This window comes from Oncorhynchus gorbuscha, linkage group LG22 (genome assembly GCF_021184085.1).
Source record: "Oncorhynchus gorbuscha isolate QuinsamMale2020 ecotype Even-year linkage group LG22, OgorEven_v1.0, whole genome shotgun sequence".
Lineage (NCBI taxonomy): Eukaryota > Metazoa > Chordata > Actinopteri > Salmoniformes > Salmonidae > Oncorhynchus > Oncorhynchus gorbuscha.
In genome coordinates, this window is record NC_060194.1 from 9029433 (window position 1) to 9044501 (window position 15069).

Sequence of the window (15069 nt, forward strand, 5' to 3'; positions counted from 1 at the left end):
CTCTGTCCTTCGCTAGCTAGCTATGTTGTGCTAGATAGCGAATATGCTAATGTTAGCTAGATAGCTAAACATTTGGCTATGGGCTGGCATGGCAGTATGGGATTATGAGTTAAATAGTTTCTTCATCATCTTGATAGGTAGTTATCTAGCTGTGGCAATGTGATTAGTATCAACAAGGGCTTTCTATAAAATAGCAATATTATCGCAGATAGCAAAGAATTGTATAACTAGATAGACCAGAGCCTGTCGTTCCCAATGGGAGCATTTGGATCATAGTGGACAGAGGTGGGCAGAGCCAAGCAAGAGCTAGTGAGAACCTATTGGTGCATTCTAGCATTTATTAGCATATTTCATTAGGGGACACTTACTTAGTGAGGTGCGTGTGTGCAATACAAATATGGGTAGCTGCAGCCCACTATGGCAACTGGAGTATGGGCGAGTGGGTGTGTCGAAAGGTGTCACTCAAGACAGTTTTGCGTGGCTGATTTTATACAAATGTATAAAATATTATAAATATAATATTTTGACTGACTCTGAAAAACACCAAAATAAAGATGCCCAAGGTCTCTGCTCATCTGCGTGAACGTGGCTTAGGCATGCTGCAAGGAGGCATGAGGACTGCAGATTGCAGTGACAGACCACGTGTAACAACACCTGCACATGATCGGTACATCCGAACATCACACCTGCGGGTACAGAATGGCAACAACAACTGCCCAAGTTACACCAGGATCCCTCCATCAGCGCTCAGACTGTCCGCAATACTCTGAGAGAGGGTGGACTGAGGGCCTGTAGGCTGTTGTAAGGCAGGGCCTCACCAGACATCACCGGCAACAACATCGCCTATGGGCACAAACCCACCGTCGCTGGACCAGACAGAAATACTTTTTTTGCAAAAAGTGCTCTTCACTGATGAGTCGCGGTTTTGTTTCACCAGGGATGGTCAGATTTGCGTTTATAATCGAAGGAATGAGGGTGACACCGAGGCCTGTACTCTGGAGAGGAATAGATTTGGAGGTGGAGAGTCCGTCATGGTCTGGGGCGGTGTGTCACAGCATCATCGGACTGAGCTTGTTGTCATTGCAGGCAATCTCAATGCTGTGCGTTACAGGGAAGACATCCTCCTCCCTCATGTGGTACCCTTTCTGCAGGCTCATCCTGACAATGCCACCAGCCATACTGCTCGTTCTTTTTTTTGCTGAGTTTATAAGGTCCCACAGCAAAAACCAAGCGATGAGATTGAAATAATTTGTACATCTCCGAGACAGGATTGTGTGGAGTCACAGATCTGGGGAAGGGTACCAAAAAATGTAATTCTTAAATAGAAGAAGTTTTGAACCACCAAGACTCTTCCTAGATCTGGCCTCCCGGCCAAACTGAGCAATCGGGGGAGAAGGGCCTTGGTCAGGGAAGTGACCAAGAACCCGACGGTCACTCTGATAGACTTCCCTCCGTGGAGATGGGAGAACCTTCCAGAAGGACAATCATCTCTGCAGCACTCCACCAATCAGGCCTTTATGGTAGAGTGGCCAGACAGAAGCCACTCCTCAGTAAAAGGCGCACGACAGCACGCTTGGAGTTTGCCAAAAGACACCTAAAGACTCTCAAACCTTGAGAAACACGATTCTCTGGTCTGATGAAACCAACATTTCAGGCTTGTTTTGGCCTGAATGTCAAGTTTGTGCATTGTGTCCCGCAACCCGCCACCCACCACCCGCCAACCCCCTCTTTTACGCTACTGCTACTCTCTGTTCATCATATATGCATAGTCACTTTAACCATATCTACAGTACATCTACATACTACCTCAATCAGCCCGACTAACCGGTGCCTGTATGTAGCCTTGCTGCTTTTATAGCCTCACTACTGTTATTTTTCACTGTCTTTTTACTGTTGTTTTTATTTCTTTACTTACCTATTGTTCCCCTATAACCTTTTTTGCACTATTGGATAGAGCCTGTTAGTAAGTATTTCACTGTAAGGTTTACACCTGTTGTGTTTGGCGCACGTGACAAATAAACTTTGATTTGATTTGCTTTGAAGCATGGTCAAATCAAATCAAATGTTATGCTTGCTTACAAGCCATTAACTAACAATGCAGTTAAAGAAATAGAGTTAAGAAATACAAGAAAATCTAAAAGTATCACAAGAAAACGACATAACAATAACTAGGCTATATACAGGGGACACCGGTACCGAGTCAATGTTTGGGGGTACAGGTTAGTCGAGGCAATTTGTAAAGTGACTATGCATAGATAATAAACAGCGAGTAGCAGCAGTGTAAAAACAAAGGGGGGGGGGGGTCAATGTAAATAGTCTGGGTGGCCATTTGATTAATTGTTCAGACTTCTTATGGCTTGGGGGTAGAAGCTGTTAAAAACAGATAGGGGGCAGTATTCGGACGTGCCCAAAGTAAACTGCCTGTTACTCAGGCCCAGAAGCTAGGATATGCATATAATTGGTAGTGTTGGATAGGAAACACGCTGAGGTTTCTAGAACTGTTACAATGATGTATGTGAGTATAACAGAACTGATATAGCAGGCAAAAACCCGAATCCATCCTGAATTATTTTGGGTTGAGGTGACCACCCATTGAAATGTTTGTCTATGGGAAATTCAAAGGAAATCCTCCCAGATTGCAGTTCTGGCTTCCACTAGATGTAAACAGTTTTTAGAAAGGGTTTCAAGCTTGTTTTTTAAAAATGAGTTAGAATTAGTAGTTTTTCAAGGTGGCTCTCATTTGGACTGTAGTCTTGTGGCGCACGTGGACGAAGGTGTGCACTTCGTTTTTATCTCCGGTATTGAACACACTATTCTCCTTCTTAAATGTAATAATTTATTTACATATTAGGGTACCGAAGGATTGATTAGAAACGTTGTTTGACTTGTTTGGATGAAGTTTATTGGTAACTTTTGGGATTCCTTTGTATGCATTTTGAATGAGTGGAACAGGTGGATTACTAAATCAAGCGCATCAACTAAAGTGACTTTTTTGGGATATAAAGAAGGACTTTATCAAAAAAAAAAAAAAACATTTGTCATGTAGCTGGGACCCTTGGGATTGCAAACAGAGGAAGATCTTCAAAGGTATGGGATTTATTTTATCGCTATTTCTCACTTTTCTGACGCCTCTGTGCTGGTTTGGAAAATGTTTTTAATGCTTTTGTACGCGGGGAGCTGTCCTCATATAATCGCATGGTATGCTTTCGCCGTAAAGCCTTTTTGAAATCTGACAAAGCGACTGGATTAGCTTTTTTTTGTATTTTCATGAAAGTTTAATATTACGATTTTTGTATTTTGAATTTCGCGCTGCCATTTCACCGGATGTTGTCGAGATGGTGCTAGCGCCCCACCTTTCCCAAAGTTAAGGAGCCTTTTGGTCCGAGACTTGGCGCTCCGGTACCGCTTGCCGTGTGGTAGCAGAGAGAACAGTATGACTTGGGTGACTGGAGTCTCTGACAAATTTTCTGGGCCTTCCTCTGCTACCGCAAAGTATATGTCAGGAAGTCAGGAAGCTTGGTCCCAGTGATGCACTAGGCCGTACGCATTACCCTCTCTAGTGCCTTTACAGTCAGATACCGAGCAGGTGAGGCACCAGGTGGTGATGCAACCGGTCAGGATGCTCTCGATGGTGCAGCTGTGTAACTATTTTTTTATTTTTTTTATTTTACCCCCTTTTTCTCCCCAATTTCGTGGTATCCAATTGTTGGTAGCTACTATCTTGTCTCATCGCTACAACTCCCGTACGGGCTCGGGAGAGACGAAGGTTGAAAGTCATGCGACCGCGGATACACAACCCAACCAAGCCGCTGCTTCTTAACACAGTGTGCATCCAACCCGGAAGCCAGCCGCACCAATGTGTCAGAGGAAACACCGTGCACCTGGCAACCTTGGTTAGCGCGCACTGCGTCCGGCCCGCCACAGGAGTCGCTGGTGCGCGATGAGACAAGGATATCCCTACCGGCCAAGCCCTCCCTAACCCAGACAACGCTATGCCAATTGTGCGAACCCAGAGTCTCTGGTGGCACAGCTGGCGCTGCAGTACAGCACCCTTAACCATTGCACCACCCGGGAGGCCAGCTGTAGAACTATTTGAAGATCTGGGGATCCATGTCATACATAATTTAATCCCTTTACTCCCGCTTGACAAGCAGTACTGTCCGGCAACAGCGTGGGACGTAGCTACCTAGCGGCCAATATCAAAAACTTGTCGACTTGTTTACGTGCTGCTGTGCAGTTTGTTGCTAATGTTTCTTTGCTTCCTGCCAACTTTACGGTTTTTACTTTTTAATTACCATTTTTTATTTTTCCCCCGCTCAACTTTTTTCATTCAACTTTTTCACCTCGGATGCTTTATCTGGACATGGTTCTACACGACCTTCACCAGCCGAAGCTAAGTAGTAACATTAACATTATGCCTTCTAATTGCAGTCACTGTACTGTAATTTACAGAAGAAATTGATCGCCTTATGGCGAGGATAGCCGTGCTGCAAACCTAACTTCAGAAGTAATTGTTAGGCAAGTGTAATTTAAGTGTAGGAAAGGACGAAACAGCGTCTGTGCCACCAATAAGTACAGATAGTAGTATAAATCCCCTCGCACAGTCCCCACAGCCGGACAATTTTCTCATGGCTTTTGGAAGGAAATGCTGACGGAATGTTCAACCTGTGTCGCTCATTCAGCCGACATAAACTTTCAACCTCATTAAGCAACGAGTCAGAGTCTGAGTCTTCTCTGGTCTCTCCTCCACCCGTTACGGGGTCTGAGATGCCGAAGCCTCACACCATTAGTTCAGACAAATTGAACACCCTAGTCATTGGCGACTCCATTGCCCGTAGTGTTAGACTTAAAAATAATCATCCAGCAATCATACACTGTTTACCAGGGGGCAGGGCTACCGACGTTAAGGCTAATCTGAAGATGGTGCTGGCTAAGGCTAAAACTGCCGAGTGTAGATTGTATAGGGATATTGCTATCCACGTCGGCACCAACAATGTTAGGTTGAAACAGTCAGAGGTCACCAAGCGCAACATAGCTTCAGCGTGTAAATCAGCTAGAAAGACGTCGGCATAGAGTAATTGTCTCTGGCCCCCTCCCAGTTAGGGGGAGTGATGAGCTCTACAGCAGAGTCTCACAACTCAATCGCTGGTTGAAAACTGTTTTCTGCCCCTCCCAAAAGATAGCATTTGTAGATAATTGGCCCTCTTTCTGGGACTCACCCACAAACAGGACCAAGCCTGACCTGCTGAGGAGTGATGGACTCCATCCTAGCTGGAGGGATGCTCTCATCTTATCTATGAACATAGACAGGGCTCTAACTCCTCTAGCTCCACAATGAGATTGGGTGCAGGCCAGGTAGCATGCTGTTAGCCACCCTGCCAGCTTAGTGGAGTCTGCCACTAGCAGAGTCAGTGTAGTCAGCACAGCTGTCTCCACTGAGACAGTGTCTGTCTCAATCTAGGTTGGGCAAAACTAAACATGGCGGTGTTCATTTTAGCAATCACACTGGAATAAAGACCTCCTCCATTCCTGTCATTATTGAAAGAGATTGTGATATCTCACATCTCAAAATAGGGCTACTTAATGTTAGATCCCTCACTTCCAAGGCAGTTATAGTTAATGAACTAATCACTGATCATAATCTTGATGTGATTGGCCTGACTGAAACATGACTGAAATTCGTACGGCTGAAATCCTGCTAACGGGATCGATGACAACAGCCAGTGAAAGTGCATGGTACCAAATTCAAACATAAATCTCATAATTAAAATTCCTCAAACATACAAGTATTTTACACCATTTTAAACTTGTTTTTAATCCCACCACAGTGTCTGATTTCAAAAAGGCTTTACAGCGAAAGCACACCAAACGATTATGTTAGGTCAGCACCTAGTCCCAGAAAAACACAGCCAAAGAGAGGAATCAAAAATAGAGATAAAATTAATCACTAACCTTTGATGATCTTCATCAGATGACACAAATAGGACTTCATGTTACACATACATGTATGTTTTGTTCGATAAAGTTAATATTTATATCCACAAATCTCAGTTTACATTGGCGCGTTATGTTCAGTAATGTTTTGCTTCCAAAATATCCGGTGATTTTGCAGAGAGCCACATCAATTTACAGAAATACTCATAAGAAACATGGATAACAATACAAGGTTATACATGTAATTATAGATCCACTTCTCAATAATGCAACCGCTGTGTCAGATTTCAAAAAAACTTTACGGAAAAAGCACCCCATGCAATAACCTGAGTACAGCGCTCAGATATGTTTGTTTTGTTTGATAAAGTCCATCATTTATGTCCAAATACCTCCTTTTTGTTCGCGCATTTAGTTCACAAATCCAAATTCTTGAGTTGCGATCACTAGGTCCAGACGAAAAGTCAAAAAGTTCCACTACAGTCCGTAGAAACATGTCAAACGATGTTTTGAATCAATCTTTAGGATGTTTTAAACATAAATCTTCAATAATGTTCCAACCGGAGAATTCCTTTGTCTTTAGAAATGCAATGGAACGCAGGTCGCTCTCACGGGCGTGCGTGTGATCAGCTCATGGCCTTCAGTCAGACCTCTGGTTGAAACAGCTCTCATTCGCCCCCACTTCACAGTAGAAGCCTCAAACAAGGTTCTACAGACCTATGGCATCTAGTGGAAGCCTTAGGAAGTGCAATCGGACCAAATCTACACTGTATCTTGGATAGGCAAAGGTGAAAACCGACAAGCCTCAGATTTCCCCCTTTCTGGTTGGATTTTTTCTCAGGTTTTTGCCTGCCATATGAGTTCTGTTATAGTCACAGACATCATTCAAACAGTTTTAGAAACGTCAGGGTGTTTTCTATCCAAATCTACTAAAAATGTCTTAACTTCTGGGCCTGAGTAGCAGGCAATTTACTCTGGGCACCATATTCATCCAAGCTACGCAATACTGCCCCCAAGCCATAAGAAGTTAAGCCTGATGAATTTACTGTGTTAAATGATGCCTCTCCTCCTGGTTACACCAGTGACCAAAACCCCCGCGCATCCCGCAAAGGCAGAGGTGTTGCTAACATTTACGATAGCAAATGTCAATTTACCCCCCAAGAAAGAGACTGCGTTTTCCTCTTTTGAGCTTCTAGTCATGAAATCTATGCAGCCTTCTCAATCACTTTTTATAGGTACTGTTTACAGGCCTCCCAGGTCGTATACAGCGGTCCTCACGGAGTTCCCTGAATTCCTATCGGACCTTGTAGTCATGGCAGATAATATTCACATTTTTGGTGACTTTAATATTCACATGGAAATGTCCACAGACCCACTCCAAAAGGCTTTCGGAGCCATCATCGACTCTGGGTTTTGTCTAGAGGTCGACCGATTAATTGGCATGGCCGATTAATTAGGGCCGATTTCAAGTTTTCGTAATCATCATTTTTGGATGCCGATTATGGCCGATTACATTGCACTCCACAAGGAGACTGCGTGGCAGGTTGACCACCTATTACGCGAGTGCAGCAAAGAGCCAAGGTAAGTTGCTAGCTAGCATTAAACCTTTCTTATAAAAAAACAATCAATCTTAACATAATCACTAGTTAACTACTCATGGTTGATGATGTTACTAGTTTAACTAGCTTGTCCTGCGTTTCAAATAATCAATGCGGTGCTTGTTAATTTATCATAGAATCACAGCCTACTTTGCCAAATGGGTGATGATTTAACAAGCGCATTCGCGAAAAAAGCACCGTCGTGTCACCAATGTACCTAACCATAAACATCAATGCCTTTCTTAAAATCAATACACAAGTATATATTTTTTAAACCTGCATATTTAGTTAAAAGAAATTCATGTTAGCAGGCAATATTAACTAGGGAAATTGTGTCACTTCTCTTGCTTTCTGTGCAAGCAGAGTCAGGGTATATGCAGCAGTTTGGGCCACCTGGCTCATTGCGAACTGTGTGAAGACCATTTCTTCCTAACAAAGACCGTAATTAATTTGCCCGAATTTTGCATAATTATGACATAACATTGAAGGTTGTGCAATGTAACCGCAATATTTAGACTTTTGGATGCCACCCATTTTATAAAATACGGAATGGTTCCGTATTTCACTGAAAGAATAAACGTTTTGTTTTCTAGATTATAGTTTCCGGATTTGACCATATTAAATTATTATATGCCATTTTATATGCCATTAAATGACCCAAGGCTCGTATTTCTGTCTATTATATTATAATTAAGTCTATGATTTGATATTTGATAGGCAGCAGCAGGCTCGTAAGCATTCATTCAAACAGCACTTTCCTGTGTTTGCCAGCAGCTCTTCGCAATGCTTGAAACACAGCACGGTTTATGACTTCAAGCCTATCAACTCCCGAGATTAGGCTGGCAATACTATAGTGTCTATAAGAATATCCAATAGTCAAAGGTATATGAAATACAAATGGTATGGAGAGAAATAGTCCGATAATAACTACAACCTAAAACTTTTTAACTGGGAATATTAAAAGGAACCACCAGCTTTCATATGTTCTCGTGTTCTGAGCAAGGAACTTAAACATTAGCTTTTTTACATGGCACATATTGCACTTTTACTTTCTTCTCCAACACCTTGTTTTTGCATTATTTAAACCAAATTGAACATGTTTCATTATTTATTTGAGACTAAATGGATTTTTATTTACGTATTATATTAAGTTCAAGTATTGTCAGCCAATTAATCGGTATCGGCTTTTTTTGGTCCTCCAATAATTGGTATCGAGACCTACTCACTGCCACAGTCATACTTTGGACCTAATTTTGTCCCGAGGAATAAATATTGTGGATCTTAATGTTTTTCTCATAATCCTGGACTTTCGGACCACCATTTTATTATGTTTGCAATCGTAACAAATAATCTGCTCAGACCCCAACCAAGGATCATCAAAAGCCATGCTATAAATTCTCAGACAACCCAAAGATTCCTAGATGTCCTTTCAGACTCACTCCACCAACCCAAGGAAGTCAGAATACAAAAATCAGTTAACCACCTAACTGAGGAACTAAATTTAACATTGCGTAATACCCTAGATGCAGTCACACTCCTAAAAACAAAAAACATTTGTCATAAGAAACTAGCTCCCTGGTATACAGAAAATACCCAAACCCTGAAGCAAGCATCCTGAAAATTGGAACAGAAAGGCAACAAACAATGTATACGAAACACTTCAGTCTGGTTTTACACCCCACCATAGCACTGAGACTGCACTCGTGAAGGTGGAAAATGACCTTTTAATGGCGTCAGACCAAGGCTCTGCATGTGTCCTCATGCTCCTAGACCTTAGTGCTGCTTTTGATACCATCAATCACCACATTCTTTTGGAGTGAGTGGAAACCCAAATTGGTCTACACGGACAAGTTCTGGTCTGGTTTAGATCTTATCTGTCTTGGCTAGAACCAAAGAATTTGATCATATTACTCCAGTGCTAGCCTCTCTAGACTGGCTTCCTGTTAAGGCTAGGGCTGATTTCAAGGTTTTATTGCTAACATTCAAAGCATTACATGGGCCTGCTCCTACCCATCTTTCTAATTTGGTCCTGCCGTACATACCTACACGTACTCTACGGTCACAAGACGCAGACCTTACTGTCGCTAGAATTTCTAAACAAACAGCTGGAGGCAGGGCTTTCTCCTACAGAGCTCAGTTTTATGGAATGGTCTGCCTATCCATATGTGAGACGCAGACTTAGTTTCGACCTTTAAGTCTATATTGAAGACCCGTCTCTTCAGTAGGTCCTATGATTGAGTGTAGTCTGACCCAGTGGTGTGAAGGTGAACGGAAAGGCACTGGAGCGACAAACCGCTGTTGCTGTTTCTGCCTGTCTGGTTCCCCACTCTCCACTGGGATTCTCTGCCTCAAACCCTATTACGGGGGCTGAGTCATTGGCTTACTGGTGCTCTTCCATGCCGTCCCTGGGAGGGCTGCTTCACTTGAGTGGGTTGAGATCTTCTTGTCCGGGTTGGCGCCCCCCTCGGGTTCGTGCTGTGGGGGAGATCTTCGTGGGCTATACTCGGCCTTGTCTCAGGGTAGTAGGTTGGTGGTTGAAGATATCCCTCTGGTGTAGCGGCTGTGCTTTGGCAAAGTGGGTGGGGTTATATCCTGCCTATTTGGCCCTGTCGTCGGGCAGGGCCATAGTGTCTCCCGACACCTGTCTCAGCCTCCAGTATTGATGCTGCAACAGTTTGTGTGTCGGGGGGCTAGGGTCAGTCTGTTATATGTGTAGTATTTCTTCTGTCTTATCTGGTGTCCTGTGTGAATTTAAGTATGCTACTTCTAATTCTCTCTCTTTGTCTCTCTTTCTCCCTCTCTCTCTCTCTTCTCTGAGCCCTAGGACCATGCCTCAGGACTAGCTGGCCTGATGACTCGTTGCAGTCCCCAGTCCACCTTGTCATGCTGCTGCTCCAGTTTCAACTGTTCTGCCTGTGGCTATGGAACCCTGACCTGTTCACTGGACATGCTACCTTGTCCCGGACCTGCTGTTATGGACTCTCTCTCTAATTCTGAATGATCGGCTATGAAACGCCAACTGACATTTACTCCCGAGGTGCTGACCTGTTGCACCCTCTACAACCACTGAGATTATTATTATCTGACCCTGCTGGTCATCTATGAACGTTTGAACATCTTGGCCATGTTCTGTTATTGTCACGTTCTGACCTTTATTTCCTTTGTTTTGTCATTATTTAGTATGGTCAGGGCATGAGTTGGGGTGGGCAGTCTGTTTGTTTTTCTATGATTTGGGTATTTCTATGTTTCGGCCTAGTAAATCAGAGGCAGGTGTCATTAGTTGTCTCTGATTGAGAATCATACTTAGGTAGCCTGGGTTTCACTGTGTGTTTGTGGGTGATTGTTCCTGTCTCTGTGTTTTGCACTAGATAGGGCTGGTTTGGGTTTGCACGTTTCTTGTTTTTGTTAGTTTGTTCATGTGAAGTGATTTATTAAAACATGAATCTAAATAACCACGCTGCGCTTTGGTCCGCCTCTCCGTCAATGGAAGAAATCCCTTACATAATCACCCACCACAACAGGACCAAGCGGCGTGGTAAACAGCAGCTGCAGCAAAAGCAGCAGCAGGAGAAGGAACAGCAACGTCAGGATTTTGGGACATGGGAGCAGAATCTGGACTACACAACTTGGGAGGAGATAGACAGGTGGGCGGTCGACCCAGGGAGAGTGCCGGAGCCCGCCTGGGATTCGATGGAGCAGTGCAAGGAAGGTTAAAGGAGAATGAGGTTGGCGAAGCCAGCACGGCAGTGCGACAGGTACGAGAGGCAGCCCCAATTTTTGGGGGAAGGGGGGCAGACGAGGTGTGGTACTAAGCCAGGTAGCAGACCTGAGCTCACTCCTCGTGCTTATTATAAGCAGCGCATTACTGGTCAGGCACCGTGTTATGCGGTTAAGCACACGGTGTCGTCAGTACATGCCCATAGCCCGGTGCGCAATAGGGCAGCCCCCCGAAAGTGCCATGCGAGTGTGTGCATCGAGCCAGGGCGTATGGTGCCTGCTCAGCGGGTCTGGTCGCCGGTACGCAGTTTTGGTCCAGGGTATCCTGCGCCGGCTCTGCGTGCTGTGTCTCCGGGGCGCTGGGAGGGTGCAGTGCGTTCTCTGCCTGCGCTCCACTCGTGCCGGGCAAATGTGGGAGTGGAGCCTAAGGGAGAGGTGCATGTAGTAAGCACTAGATCTCCCGTGCTTACCCACAGCCCGGTTCAACCTGTGCCTGCACTCTGGAGGGTCCGGGCTTGAGTAGTTGTCCAGCCTGGGGAAGTGGTGCCAAGGTTGCGCACCAGAGCTCCAGTGCTCCCCCACAGCCCGGTCCTTCAGGTGCCTCATAACACCAAGCCTCCTGAAGGTCTCCCCAGCCTGGTGGTTCCTGTGGAAGCCCCACGCACCAGGCTGTCTCTCTGTCTCCTCCCTGCAGGTGGTCCCGCCTGTCCGGCGCTGCCGCCGGAGTCTCCCGCCTGTCCGGCGCTGCTGCCGGAGTCTCCCGCCTGTCCGGCGCTGCTGCCGGAGCCCCTCAGCCCAGAGGCACGCTGCTGCCGGAGCCCCTCAGCCCAGAGGCGCCAGAGCCCCTCAGCCCAGAGGCGCCGGAGCCCTTCAGCCCAGAGGCGCCGGAGCCCCTGCCCCTCTGTCCCGAGCTTCTGCCCCTCTGTCCAGAGCTTCTGCCCCTCTGTCCAGAGCTTCTGCCCCTCTGTCCAGAGCTTCTGCCCCTCTGTCCAGAGCTTCTGCCCCTCTGTCCAGAGCTTCCGCCCCTCTGTCCCGAGCTGCCCCTCTGTCCAGTGGGGTCATTGAGAAAGGTGGCCATGGTTAGAAAGCCACGGAGGCGGACAATAAGGCGGACTAAGACAATGGTGAAGTGGGGTCCGCGTCCCGCGCCACAGCTGCCAACGCGGACAGACGCCCACCCAGACCCTCCCCTATAGGTTAAGATTTTGCGTCCGGAGTCCGCACCTTTGGGGGGGGGGGGGGTACTGTCACGTTCTGACCTTTATTTCCTTTGTGTTGTCATTATTTAGTATGGTCAGGGCATGAGTTGGGGTGGGCAGTCTGTTTGTTTTTCTATGATTTGGGTATTTCTATGTTTCGGCCTAGTATGTTTCTCAATCAGAGGCAGGTGTCATTAGTTGTCTCTGATTGAGAATCATAGTTAGGTAACCTGGGTTTCACTGTGTGTTTGTGGGTGATTGTTCCTGTCTCTGTGTTTTGCACCAGATAGGGCTGGTTTGGGTTTGCACGTTTCTTGTTTTTGTTAGTTTGTTCATGTGAAGTGATTTATTAAAACATGAATCTAAATAACCACGCTGCGCTTTGGTCCGCCTCTCCGTCAATGGAAGAAATCCCTTACAGTTATAATCTCCACCCGGCACAGCCAGAAGAGGACTGGCCACCCCTCAGAGCCTGGTTCCTCTTTAGGTTTCTTCCTAGGTTCCGGCCTTTCTAGGGAGTTTTTCCTAGCCACCGTGCTTCTACATCTGCATTTGCTTGCGGTTTTAGGCTGGGTTTCAGGCTGGATTTCTGTACAACACTTTGTGACATTGGCTGATGTAAAAAGGGCTTTTAAAATAAATTTGCTTAATTGATTGATTGATCAGGGTGACAGTCACAGTAAGCATATGCATTAAGCAACAGTACAGTCATCTTCAATATTTTTGATTAAAAAAATTACAAACAATCAACAGTTTTATAACAACAACAAAAAAAAACTGTGAAATACGACTCATCCTCTGGCTTAAAAACGGAAGTCCAAACTCTCGCAGTACGGTAGCTCAAAGTATGGTAGTTGCATGAAAGGAACAGAAGAAAAAAAATGCAGCTCAATGTAAACAGTCTAACCTATAGCAGAGCGCTTTCGACATACTGTGTACCTACAGCTTTCCTTTCAACACACTCACTAGCCCATACTCCAGTCACCATATTGCGATGCAGCTATCCCCCTATCGTGCAATAATGCAATTCGCCCTTGCACACCTAAACAATGCCATTTTTTGAAACTTTGAAAAAGTGTAACATCTACAAAATGCTGTCCACTGTTTGTTACAGATTCTAGGTTTGGAATCAGAAAACTGTATGGAGATCAAATACTTCATAGATAACAAAATGTCAGCCAAAATCTCAACCCATCTTCTCCACTGCAGGCCACTGGTCTTCCTCTCATCACCATATTTGGTAGTGAGTGGAAACGCCAACCGGATGCTTCACATTTATACATCTGTTGAAATAGCTGTCTCATTGTTCAATTTGTGCAGATAGCTTGGAATCTAGACCATAAGGACCACGCACGGATTGGCATTCCAAAACAATGCTACTGCCTCCTTCTGGTTTGGAGTGTTTTAACAAGGCTGAGTGGCTGACGACTTCCAAGGTCTTTGTGGTGTGAACACAAAAGAGAATGACTGCCGACACTTTTCAGAGGTGCTAAGTGCTGTCGGCAGGCAAACGTTTGACAATCTTAACGGTGTGTCTGAGCTTTAAATGACTAAATACAACAGAGTGAGCAGACATAGGCTAAACAAGCTAACGTTGCTGCTAAATAGGCTACTCAGTTATAGCACATAGCCCACAATTAATTTCCTGATTTAATGTATAGTCTAGTATAGTTATTAATGGATAATTAGCCCACAATTTGCAGGTAAACTCTGAATCACTCGCACTGCGGCATCAAACCGGGTCGGAACTCGTCTTCGTTGGTGTGCTCCATGACTGTCACAACCAGGAGGACAATTACAGACCAGTATCCCTTCTTTTTTTTCTCTCCAAAACTCTTGAACGTGCCGTCCTTGGCCAGCTCTCCCGCTATCTCTCTCTGAATGACCTTCTTGATCCAAATCAGTCAGATTTCAAGACTAGTCATTCAACTGAGACTGCTCTCCTCTGTATCACGGAGGCGCTCCGCACTGCTAAAGCTAACTCTCTCTCCTCTGCTCTCATCCTTCTAGATCTATCGGCTGCCTTCGATACTGTGAACCATCAGATCCTCCTCTCCACCCTCTCCGAGTTGGGCATCTCCGGCGCGGCCCACGCTTGGATTGCGTCCTACCTGACAGGTCGCTCCTACCAGGTGGCGTGGCGAGAATCTGTCTCCTCACCACGCGCTCTCACCACTGGTGTCCCCCAGGGCTCTGTTCTAGGCCCTCTCCTATTCTCGCTATACACCAAGTCACTTGGCTCTGTCATAACCTCACATGGTCTCTCCTATCATTGCTATGCAGACGACACACAATTAATCTTCTCCTTTCCCCCTTCTGATGACCAGGTGGCGACTCGCATCTCTGCATGTCTGGCAGACATATCAGTGTGGATGACGGATCACCACCTCAAGCTGAACCTCGGCAAGACGGAGCTGCTCTTCCTCCCGGGGAAGGACTGCCCGTTCCATGATCTCGCCATCACGGTTGACAACTCCATTGTGTCCTCCTCCCAGAGCGCTAAGAACCTTGGCGTGATCCTGGACAACACCCTGTCGTTCTCAACCAACATCAAGGCGGTGGCCCGTTCCTGTAGGTTCATGCTCTACAACATCCGCAGAGTACGACCCTGCCTCACACAGGAA